Source organism: Falco rusticolus, chromosome Z (assembly GCF_015220075.1).
Source record: "Falco rusticolus isolate bFalRus1 chromosome Z, bFalRus1.pri, whole genome shotgun sequence".
NCBI lineage: Eukaryota > Metazoa > Chordata > Aves > Falconiformes > Falconidae > Falco > Falco rusticolus.
The window spans coordinates 27,303,259-27,315,537 of record NC_051210.1 but is presented as its reverse complement, the minus strand read 5'-3'; the positions used below and the strand labels follow the sequence as shown (position 1 = coordinate 27,315,537).

The window sequence follows — 12,279 nt, the reverse complement described above, 5'->3', positions numbered from 1 at the left end:
CTTGCTACTTGGGAAAAGAGACTGACACCCACCTTGCTACAGCCTCCTTTCAGGTAGTGTCATTTGTTTCATCCTCAATGGATGTGAAATTTACTGTTGCATTATTGCCAAATGGAGATCTGGTGCCTTCCTGGCTTAATGATCTGGGTCATCCCTGAGGTGATGTATTGTCACCCATTTAGTCACCTACTCTAGTACCTGAGGTCTGGAGAACACCAACATTAACCCCTCTGATCTCCCAGTTCCATTGATGTCCCCTATTTGGAGTTGGTGAGATTTGGTAACAGTTCTGCATTCACCTTGTCTGCTGCCTTTATACTTTGTGAGTCTTGATCATATTCCTCCTCTACTTTCTTGCCTGACAAAGCAACTACTCTGGGGGATATAGTTGCTTCATTTCTGTGATCTCTTTAGTCACCATCCTCGGCACTTTGCCTTTGACTCCTCTAACACCTTATTAAGTTGCAGAGGCCACACTCAAGACGTGACTGTGCTAAGGTTTTGGATATCAGCAAGACAGACAGAGCCATGGGTCTCATTGCTCAGTGCCTTTTGTAACGATGGCTGACATGTTCGTGGGTTTCTTAACTGCCACTAGACATAGAGCCAAAGATTTCAGAGACTTTTCAGTGATGACTCCAGGATCTTGTTTCTGAGTTGTAATTGCCAAATATGAGTTCAGCATCTTGAAGGCAAGTTCTAGATTATTTTTCCCTATAGGCATAATCTTAAATTTATCTTTGCTGAAACTCTTCTGTCACCTTTTTCCTCACTTACCTTTGCAAAGTTCTTCTGGACTATGTTGCTATTAGCATGGCATTTGACTACAGAGAATTCAGATACATGAATACAGAGAAATCTTGCACAGAAGGGGGACCTCCTACACTTCATTCTCCAGGCTAGCTATTTGAAAGCAAATAATTCTTCAATAAGTGTTCATAATCTATTTTTTTTATGAAGTGAACTCTTTTACTATTATGTCACTTTTCTAAGTATTGCCTCAATTTTTGCAGCCTCTTCAATTTGTAATATTTCATCTTAAGAAGTGAGCAAGGATTGGTTGCATTACTTGGCTGTTGTTCTCAACAAAGCACAACAAAAAGAGAAAAGCCCTTGTGTTCTTTTCTGTCTATATACAACTTTTTTTTCCTGAAATCAGTTTTGCACCTGAGAGTATATGCACAGTTTCTTGTCAACTGTGATCTTGGTGTCATTGTTCTGGCTTGTCCTTGATTTTGCTCTACTTGAAGTTCTGTTGTTTGTGTATGTCAGCATGTATCACTCTGCCGGTCTTTGTACTATCTACACCCTTTGTAATTTTGCTTCCAGGTAACTGATGCAACTGCTGAACAGCTTTTGGCCCTATTCTGACAATGTTGGAAATACCAATTCCCTAGAGGCAACTGCTTCTGGAGGTTTGTCACTTAATAAGTTCTCAATGTGTATTAAAATGTTGAGGTTTCATGTTGGATGGACAAATTATAGTGTTCATTTTCCTAAAGAGAGCATAAATAAAACAAGCAGAGAGGTATCTTGTTTTCTCCCCTAACTTTTACAACATAGGTATAGCATATAATTCGAAATTTCTGTCATGCAAAATTTGGAGATACTCTCTGAAGAATCCTTATGGTTTATATTTTTAGAGACTTACAGCTCAGCTTTAATCTTTTAAAGAAGTATATGATCAGGAGATGTTTAATTCTCTAATAAGGTTATAAACAATGATATAAAAAGAAAATGATCTCTTTTATGTTTTTGAAGAAATGAAGTGATTTGTTCTTTCCATTTGGGTAAGTTCCTTTTTTCATAGTTTTGAAGATGTGTCCAAAAACCTCCAAACGTATGATGACAAGAAATTGTATTTAACCTTCAGTAAGGTGCTGCCCATGATGATCATTAATGGGAGTTGTCCCCTCTTCCTCACAATGTTTTTCTGTAACAGCAGTTCTTATAATTTAAAAATTGTGTTGGTGCCTCTTGGAGTCCCTTAAATCTACTCTAAATACTAGCTTAAGATGTCAACAAGTTTCTTCTGATAAAAAGCAAGAAAGGTTAAATTCTTTATTTACAGAACTGAAATGTAGTTATAATTTAAGACAAAAGTCATCCTCAGTTGCTCAGTTGATTAAGCTAGCCTACAGGGCTCTCATTAAGTTCTCAACAGTCCAGGCAGTTTTTTTCTTTAAGAAGTCTTCTCTTTTCTTCTTGTTACATCTCTATCCAATGTCTTGATTTTGGGTTGGTTTCTTTGTTTTATGATTAAGAGGAATGAGGATTATTGATTAAACTAACGTTCTTCAGTATTGAACCCTTAGAATTAAAGGTCAAATGAAGAAAGAGGTTTCCTTACCCTGGGAGTTGTTTTCTTCTCTTTCACTGGAAGTTTTCCTTTTCTATTATGTTCCTTGACATTTTAGAGTTTTTTATTTGACTGCTACTCTTGATGTTAGTGTGGGGAGATTTGCCATTAAATAATAAATTATTGTCCATTTAGCTTTAGCAGTTTTATACATCGTTTCACTGCAGAATTTAACCTAAATCTAGTTGTAAATAACATAGAGTTAACTACTGGCATTTGTAAAGAATTTTTTGTTTCTGTGGCTGAGAACTTATTTGCAGATGTGACTTCTCCTAGAGAACTGAGTACTGCAGTTGTGATTTTTATTTTAATATATTCTCCATAATACTTAAAAATCTGTTACTCAATACAGAGTGTTTCCTAAAATACTTGTACAGTATTCTTCCCCTATCTCAGAATGCAACATGAGATGCTTGGCGGCCAATTGTAATGGGAAATCTATAAATCAACAGAGAAAGACATAAGACACAAGAATTTGGACTTGGAAAATATTTTGTGTTCTGAAAAGTACGTTTCTAAAAGATGGAAATTAAAATCACAAAGGATTTTTCTTAATTTGCCTATAACAGACTGCGTTCAGACCAGTGAGATAAAGGAATTAGAAAAAAAATACTGTTCATCAGGAAAAAGTCACATTCTCTGGGTGAAACTCCTATTTTGTTACACAGTCTTTGTGTAAGTATGCTCTATGTTGCCAAAGTAATGGGGTAGAGAAGTTGTCTTAATTTGTCTTTGTAGGTTGCCAGGCATACCGTGACCTCTACAGTCAGTGGTTTGACAACATAAAGACTCTGGCTCCATTCCTTGCATGTTGACCAGTACAGCTGAGCAGTAACTAGTTTAGTTTGTTGCTGGGATGGGCTAGCAACATGCTATGATAATCTCTTTCTTTTCCACCTGTCTTCAAGAAAAGTCACAGTGCATTTCAAAACAGCTTATTCTAGAGAAGTTAGTCCTTTGGGGCTAGAATTTTTCAGCCTGTCTCTTCATGCATCTTTCCATGAGCACTATCAACAGCAGCCATGAAGGAAAAGAACAACATTCATGAAAAACTGATTTCACTTCACTTTGATCTTAGCAGAGCTGGTAATGGTGAATGATTTGGCAAAGCTTACTGTCTATCTGTGTCTAATACACAACAGTAGCCTGCACAGAAAGGGTACTTATAACCTGTCCGGTCTCCTGAATTCAATGTTTTCATGAAGTTTATAAGAATTAAGTGTGAGCACATTGTGAATGATCTATTTTAAATACATTCCACAATTAATAGCTACAAAGCCTAAAGGTGTATCTGTAGAAAACACTGATTTCCTGTCCTGGTTCCAGCTGGGACAGAGTTAACTTTCTTCTTCATAGCATAGCAGGTGCAGCTGTGCTGTGGCTGTGCTGTGCGAGCAATGCTGACAGCACACGGGTGGGTTTGGCTGCGCCCGGGTGGTGTCTATCCTCAGTCAGGGACTTCTCAGTGTCTCAGGCCCGGCCAGCGAGAGGGCTGGGGGGGCACGGGGAGCTGGGAGGGGACACAGCCGGGACAGCTGGCCTGGGCTGCCCAAAGGGATATTCCATACCGTAGAACATCACACCGAGTATACAAACCGGGGGAAGGTGGCCGGGGCCTGTGGGTCACTGCGCAGAGGCTGGCTCTGCATTGGTCAGCCAGTGGTGCGCAATTGTACTGTGCATCACTTGTTTTGTATTTTCTCTTCCTTTTGGATTTAATTCCTCACCCCTTCTCCCTCCTTTTCATTATAGCTGTTGTTGTTATTATTATTGTTGTTGTTGTTGTTATTGTGGTTTTATATTATTTCAATAATTAAATTATTCTTATCTGAACCCTTGAGTTTTACATTCCTTTCCGATTCTCCTCTCCATCCTTCTGGGTGATGGGGGAGTCAGCGAGCAGCTGTGTGGTGCTGAGTTGCTGGCTGGGGTTAAACATTTCCCCAGAACAGGATTCCTTCATCCCCAGATTTAATTCCTATTTATTCTGCTAGTGCTCATCAACTCTGCCTACAGCTATTCAAGCTATTAATTAGATAGATTTCACACAAACATATGCTCTTGCATGTACCAGGATTTTTCCTGCTTTAATCATAACAATAAGCAGAAAACAAAGGACAAAATAGAAGTTCTGCAGAGAGGAATGGAAGGCTTTATCTGATCTACAATGCATAAATTTGGTCTCAAAGTACATGACAGGTAGGTAAGTGTCAGGTGCTACTAGGTGCAGAATTGTTGTCTTTCTAACTGAGGTCTTTTCTTGTTGGTTGAAAACATAAGGAAGATTTACCACTGAATTTAACATCTTGTTCCACCTTCGAAGCCTTGGCTTCAGTTCTGCTGCTTATGGTCTACACAGACAGCTGATACCCATCTAGTGCACTAAGGCTTGGCAATGTTTGTGAGGAACTTGCATTGCATTTTAATATCTCTGATCCCTCAGTCATGAATGAGGCAGCATTTGAATGAAGCTGTTCATGACATTTTAACTGATATCTCTTCATACAGAACAACATCTCACAGCTGCAGGTGCTCTGACAAACAGGCTATACTGACAGTCAGTAGCATATCTCAGTCACTATTCAGGATTCATACCCGCAGGAAGAACTGCTGTAATTTGAAAACAGCCAGTTTAGCTTTGGTCAGGATCTATGTTTAGTTCATTATCAGTTTCCTATATTCTCTGAGAATAAATAAAGCTTTGCATACGTGACGATTAAGCTTTTCTTGAATTGTATCTGTACTCCAGTGAGGGCTGCTAACATTTATGATTCTTTTTCATGATTTTTTGTATATGTCCAATAGATATATAAACATACTATATGCATATATATACTCTATGTTAACAGCAGTAAATTTAGCTTTTTGGAAAACAGATATGTTATGCTAAGACTGAAAATAACACGTAACAGTAAAAAGTCACTGCAATGTAGGTAGAAATTGGGATCTATTTTACTTTGTTTTAACAGCATAGTGAGAAAATCTACTGAAATTTATAGCTCTGTTTTTTACAGGCCAAGTGCCTGCAGGTCTTGTTGATTACTTCTGGGGTGGATATTCAGCACTCCTGAAAACCTGGCTTTGAGTGGCTTCCACAGATATCTTTAAAATAGCCATTGCTTGTTTGGCAAGAACATGAATATGAGCAAAGTATTGGCCATCAGCTCATAGATCCCCGAAGAAAACATTCTGTTATGTATTGTCCTATAATTCTGCAGGAGCTGTTAATGAACAAACACTACTCCTTCCAGACCTCTGCTGTTATCACTGATGATGCTTTTGCACAAATGGATTTTGGTGTGCTAAGGAACTATGTAAATTGAAGATCTTTTTTGAAACAAGAGTAGTTTAGTTTCTCCCAGTCTTAATTTTGTTTCCTTCCAGGCTGCTTGCCTTAACTGTATAAAAAAACCCCAAACAACAAACATAATTAAGATAAACTTACTTAAATGGTGTGTGCATGGAAAGGAAAGCAAAATTGGAAGGGAAATACTGTCTGAAACTTTTAATCAGAATGTATCAAAATTGTATCAAAGTCAGTATATATTATGTCTGATTTGAAGACCATTAAAATCTATGACATATTTCTGGGTCACATATACAAAGTATACTGCCTTACACTAGATTATGTTATCCCTTCTTTCAGTGGAAATGAAATTTTGGATTTCCTTTTAGAAGAATACTGACGGGAAAATCTTTAGTCTGTCATATCTCTGCTAATGGCTATAAATCCAAATCTAAGGTGAGACACTTCAGATATGCTAGTTATAACTCGTTAAATTTGCAGGGAAGGAGGGTGACCTTTCAAAAGGGCACGGAAAACAGGAATAATTTCAACGCACTGTGGAAGGGGCTCATTGCTGTGCATGTTTGGGCTGCAATTACAGAGATTTTTTTCCAATGGTTCCCATAATTCTTTTTTCTGACTGCCAGACTGGCACATGAAATCTGCACTCAGGCTTTCTGCTGGAAAGCACACAGGAACGGCGCAGCCCTGTAGTATGAGGCCAGCCATGTGAATCGTGAAGCTCAAGAAACGTTCAGTAGCTAGGGAATGCTGTCTGCATGCTGAATTGTACATGAAGAATAGGTGGGTTTGGCCTAGTTTTAGTTTCACCTTCTGCCTCTGATGTTACCCCTGCAGGCCACCATCAAAGTCTCTGTGCTTTGACATTTGGGATTTTAGAGCAGATTTCTTCTGATGAAGTTTGACTAAGGAGCATTCCCTCATTGCAGTCCAGTTTTTCATGTTACAAGATGGAAAGTGAAATGTTGCCAATCACTAGAGCGCACAGCATGGCTTTCTTGTTGAATTTCGCTAGCTTGGTTTTGGCTACAAGGTGAAGCTCAGATCTACTGTTTCCTCCTGCCTTTAAGAATAGGTATCTGTGTAGGTAGATACCTATATAGGTATGCAGATATAGCAATAGGTACTGCAACTGCATTGGCTCTTAGTTGAAATGCATTCAGTAGAAAATTCTACAGGGGACAAGAAAAGCTTTCCGGTGACATGACAGACGTAGAAGCCCTTTAACATTTTACACCCCTTTCTGTTTGCTTGTTTAAAAGGGATTAATCTTGTGTTTCACCCTCAAGGAGAAGGTCACTCAACACAAACTCTTTGGTTTGAAAGAAACTTCAAGGGAATGAAGTAGCACCAGAGATAATCTGTAGATTTGAGGAATCACAGTTAAAAGTGTCTCCTGATGATCACTGCTGGCAATGAAGGCAAACGGTGTACACAGCCGTGACTGAAAGATACGAATGACTGGCAGTAGCGCTGCTCTGTAGAGCGGATCATATGCTTTTACCAGGCTTACTGACAATGGCTTGCTGCAACAAGCTGTTTGTACTGCAGCATGTAGCCTGCCTGCTGTCATCTTCATGTATTCACACTGACACTTCAAGGTCATCTAGAAGCTGAAGTAAGAGTTCAAACATTTATCCTGTGAGACACTATTTAAGTGAGCTAACCTATTTAAGTTAAATAGGTTACAGTTTTAATGGCTATTTTCCCAGAGCTGCCGTACAGAGGCAGGTCTAAAGAGGCTTTCTAGGTTACCAGTTTCTTCAGGTTTTAGCAGTATCCACTGTTACACAAAGGCAATGCTGCGTCTCAAGCAAGGAGAATTTGTCAAAACAGAATTTTCCCCTCCCCATCACTGCCTGAAATATTTAAAGATGCCCTCTCTGTGAATGCAATAGTTATTTGCTCACTTTGGATTCCTGTCAGCCTTGCTTCCTCAGTCCACCGTGAAGCAGCAGCTTTGCTGAAGGACTGACATTCTGAGCCTTGGCCTACCCCACCACTTTCTTGTATGTCTTTACTGGTGTCGTTTCACTTGTACTGTGTTTCCTACCCCACAAACTCTCCATTTACTTTTGTTTTGCTTCTTTTCCCTGGTCTGTTTCTGCTCCTGATATTCCTTACATTTTTCTGCCCATCTTTGTGTCCCTGTATTCTCTGGCTGGAACTTCCTTTTACAGAGACTCTTTGCCCTGGATAGGTCCTGTATCTGCCATGTGTCATAATCATCACTGTGATAGACAGTAAACTGTTTGTTCATCAATTTCAGTTAAAAGACAATGGAGAAGGAGGTTGCCACATAAACTATGTAAGGCTAACTGCAAGGCTAACTATATTGCTACATTGTGTAAGATTAACCGCAAGCGCTCAACTAACCAAATGTGGTAAAGCAAGATAACATTGTGTGGGGGTCAAGGAAGCAAGGAAAAAGGGAGTACAGAAGTACGAGGCGAGGAATTTGTGACGTGAGGAAGACAAGGAGCCTTCATCCCCACGACCACCAGGAGGCTGAAGAAGACAATGAACGACCCCCTAGCAACCTAGCAAGGAGCGGCACAGACGCAGAGTACACCGCTAAAGGAGACACGTATACAGGAAGACAAAGGGTGTAAAACCGGTGACTCTCGGGAACTGGGTGTGCGCCGTTGGTGGAGCAGGAGACTCCCCGGCTGCCCAGCGCTGTTTTGCTTGTTGCCGCTTGCTTTAATAAACTAATTTGGCTCAATTGGCTCTGGCCCTGACCAGTTATTATCGCCAACATATATAACAATCACCAAAACCCTTTAAAATTAATTTCCTCAAAGGAGCTGTTATGGTTTATTGGCCTCACCTGTAGTCTTGTTTACTTGGTTTGCTTGGGTGTCTGTCCTCTAGATATTTGTTGTATGCTGAGGCAACATGTGGCACAAAACACATTAATCTGGGTTTGTGAATCATACGCATGTTACTGAAGGCTGTAGCAGTGTCATGGTGCCTTTTCTGCTCTTGATCCACCAAGGATGCAAAGCTATTATTGCTCCTGTCAATACTTCATGCATTTAATTCTGACAGTTCAGTCAGTTGGCCTGCACAGCAGCTGCCGCACATGTATGTACAGCACTCCTTTCATTGTCACCAGTGGCTATTTGATTAAAAAGAGATCAGGGAGGAATGTATTGGTCCTAAGCCTGGCTCTAATGAAATGGTTACATAAAGTCCACTAGCAATTGCTTCCTTCTCACACTTTCTTGCTTGCTTTTTCAGTGCACAGGGCCAGAGCAGTTTGTTGTTCCCATAGACACCAAAGGGAAGAGGTGGTGGAGGTGCTGCTGGGACCAGAAGGCTGAAAACTTGAAGTGGACTGGTTGAAAGACTTCTTACTACATCTGCAAGATACCTTTGCTTCTTTGCATACCCCCTAGCAAATCCTTTGTACTCCTTGAAGCTATTGTTATTTGCCTTCATTGTGATAAAGCCTGTCTTTAGATTTCACTCTCAAAGCTGTGGGTGAGGTTCTGTTCTCAGTACACAATATGTGTTCAGACAGTATATAATCCCCTTGGCACCCTAGAACTGTCCAGTTTGTGGAAACCATCATGCTTTTTGTTTTTAGTGTATAGCTCAGTTTAGCTGCTTTTGCTGTATGAAGTTATTTGTTCCTGTCCTACAGTCTGAATGCATTTACATTACTAATGCATAAGAATTTTCATGAACCACATGCTCTCTGGCATTCATTGTACACGCCCCACATTTGACTTGAAAGCCTTTTCACCTCTGAGGTGAATCGTTGTATGCTTGAGAGAAAAATATTACATTGCTGCTGGTTAAAACCTCTGGGAAAAAAATCCTGTGGAGAAGTTCATGAGTGCTTTTATTTGTATAGGAATAAATGATTTTAAAGTGTGATTTAGTGCTTAATGCTTTCTAATTTTCCCTTGCTTGAGAAAAAGTAAGTAATAGGAAGGAAACTCATGTGGAGGGAAAAGAACCAGCAAAAGTAGTGGGTCTCTTTGCACAGTTAAAACAAAAAAAAAGTATCCCAGCTGCTAGTGCAGACAAAAAGTACGACTTTGGTGAATATCATGGGAATAGGTACTGTATGAACACTATTGTGAATAAAGTCCCTGAAAAAAAAACAACCCTGGAGTCATGGACCTTTAGTAAGATTGTTTCACAGCTGGTAAGTAAAAATCACACTGTGTTCTCCCACTCTAAATCTGCTTAGCAGGAAAGATTTTTGAAAGCTTTCGAATCTTAAATGCTTAAATTGGTATAAATTCCGTTGGCCGTGAATAACAACAATAAATCAGTTTAGGAAAGAAATTACTCCTCCTGTCAGCCTGTAAGTTTGAGAGCCCCTTTAGTGTTTTAAGACACCTTTTATGATTTGTGGAGGTGAGCACTAGCATGTATAAAAAGTTACAGCATCTCCAACAGGCCCTTCCTGATGTGAAATGCTTTAAAATGGCTTTTCCTCTGACGTTCGCTAATTACACTACATCACTTGTCACTGCTGAATACTCTCCTTCGGTGACCAGCCGCAATACCCTCCTTATTTTACACTGCAATCTTACCTCCTGCAATGCAAGAGCTTTATTTTTCATTGCAGTGCCATTTACAAAATGTTAAGAGCAAGCAGCTGCAGACTATGGATATGCATGAATATTTCTGGTGAGTCTTTGTTCTTCCATCGATACAGCAATTAGGCTGAAGCTGCAAAGGGGCAGGAGAAGAAAAGCTCTCCCCTTGCAATTCTGTTTATCAAGCTGCACATCTCTGAGCTGGAATTTCTGGGTTCACTGCTTTTGTAAGAATGCCAGTTTGGCACCCAAAGAAATGAGCAAATAAACTGAAACCAAACAAATTCATGCTTTCAATTAGGAGAGGTCTTGTGTTCTTTTATTACACATTTTCATCCTCTCAGCAGCTAGCACAGAGGTCTTCAAGCTGTTTCTTAGCTCGTTTCTTGGTAGAAAGTTTCTGTTCTGTCAAAAGGCTCTTTCTGGGCAGCTATCTCCAGAGAAAATCATGTCCGAGTACTAGACAGTAAACAATGGCACAGTCCCACAGGGTCTAGGGTGACCTGAATGTTAAAACTAAAGGCACTGACAGCAGCAGGATCCTTCCAGACTGTCTGTGCACATGTGCATATATAATGTTGACTATGAATATTTTAAATAGCCTTGGTCCAACCTCAAGCAAAATAACTTACAAGACACTGTGAAATAAAGGATGTTTTTGATAGCAGTTTACTTTTAGCTGCACTTGTAAACAAATCTGGTTACAAAGATGTCAGGGTATGTCTTTATCAGTCCTTCCAAGATTTTATACCATTTGCTCTTTTCACCTGTTCTTTCCTTGTATGTAGATGTTCCATAATGTTGTCATAATGAATGTGATGACATAGCTTTATGTATCCAGGATTAAAATCAACATTTACCTGCACTTAATTCCTGTTGTTGTTCATCTCTCCTTCCTCCTGTGAACTGAATAATGGAGAGTTTTGCCTATAGTGCATTAACATCTACAGCTCAAGCAACCGTTCCTCTTGTGTTTTCCCACTGGCTTTATGCTAATGTGCCTTGACTACTGAACAATTTGTTTTTACTAACAAGTTTTCTTTTTTTTGTCTCTCAGTTGTCACTGCAATGCTCCATAATAGGTTTACTAACTGTGCTGTGTCAAATTTTTCTTATGAAAGAATCTAATTTTTAAATTTCTCAATGCAGCATCTCAAACCTGTTTTCATGGAGACCACCTTTCTTTCTGTTAACAGGAAACATATTTTGTGTCTGTTTATAGTGGGCTATAATCCATTGCACAGGGAAACCATATTTTGCAAACTTTCATTTCATATCAACAAGGGCTTGGAAGTCCCAGACCTTTAAGGCTCATCAAATGATTAAGGGAATGATTAATAAAATCAAATGTTTTGTTAGAAGTTTGATTTTAAGACAATTGAAACAAGTGAGTTGTTAATGGTTAATTCCAGATATAAATATTTTGTATATCTTGCTAAGTGCTTTATTGAGTGCCAATAAATCCTTTGTCCAAAAGTGTAACTTCAAAAGGAAGCACCCCCACAAGACAGATGAGCTGACTGGAAGTTCACCGTGAGGAATGAGCTCAGCAAAAACCAGGGGAAAGGTAATTCTGGCAGGGGGAGATTGCAACTGCCAACTCGTGGACCACCAGCTCAAGAAATCCCCCAGACCCAAAAAGAAGTTGAAACTGAGCATGAGGACTAAGTAACATGAGAAACCAGAGAACTGTTTGAAAAATAGGGAACTGAATACTAAGTGATGAAGGAATGAGGTAACTTGTAACTAACAAAGGCTGTTGTATGCTAAGCGGTACAGATGTGTAAAGTTTTGACAGTTGGGGAGCTGGGCATCTAGCTCCCTACTGCATGCAAACTAGAACAGAGGAACAGAAACACCTCAACTCGGTGTGTGAGTTGGTGCTGTTCATCGGGTAACAAGCCTGCCTATGGCACAACAGCCTTGCACTAGCAGACTTGGTGCACAGCCTGCACGCCCAGCACACAGCTATGGAGATATACTCAAGCGAGCTTGTCACCCACAATGTAGCCCACCCACATTGCTGCACCACACTGGCTGTGCTGCTCCAGGTA

General features: G+C 39.9%; 1 long non-coding RNA gene across 1 annotated transcript; it reads left to right on the top strand.

Annotated features, from left to right (window-relative positions):
- Window positions 1–4,331: 4,331 nt before the first annotated feature.
- LOC119141429 lies at window positions 4,332–9,551 on the top strand. The gene is made up of 2 exons (XR_005101926.1): window positions 4,332–8,272; window positions 8,910–9,551. It is a non-coding gene; the product is annotated as an uncharacterized LOC119141429 (long non-coding RNA).
- Window positions 9,552–12,279: the final 2,728 nt, after the last annotated feature.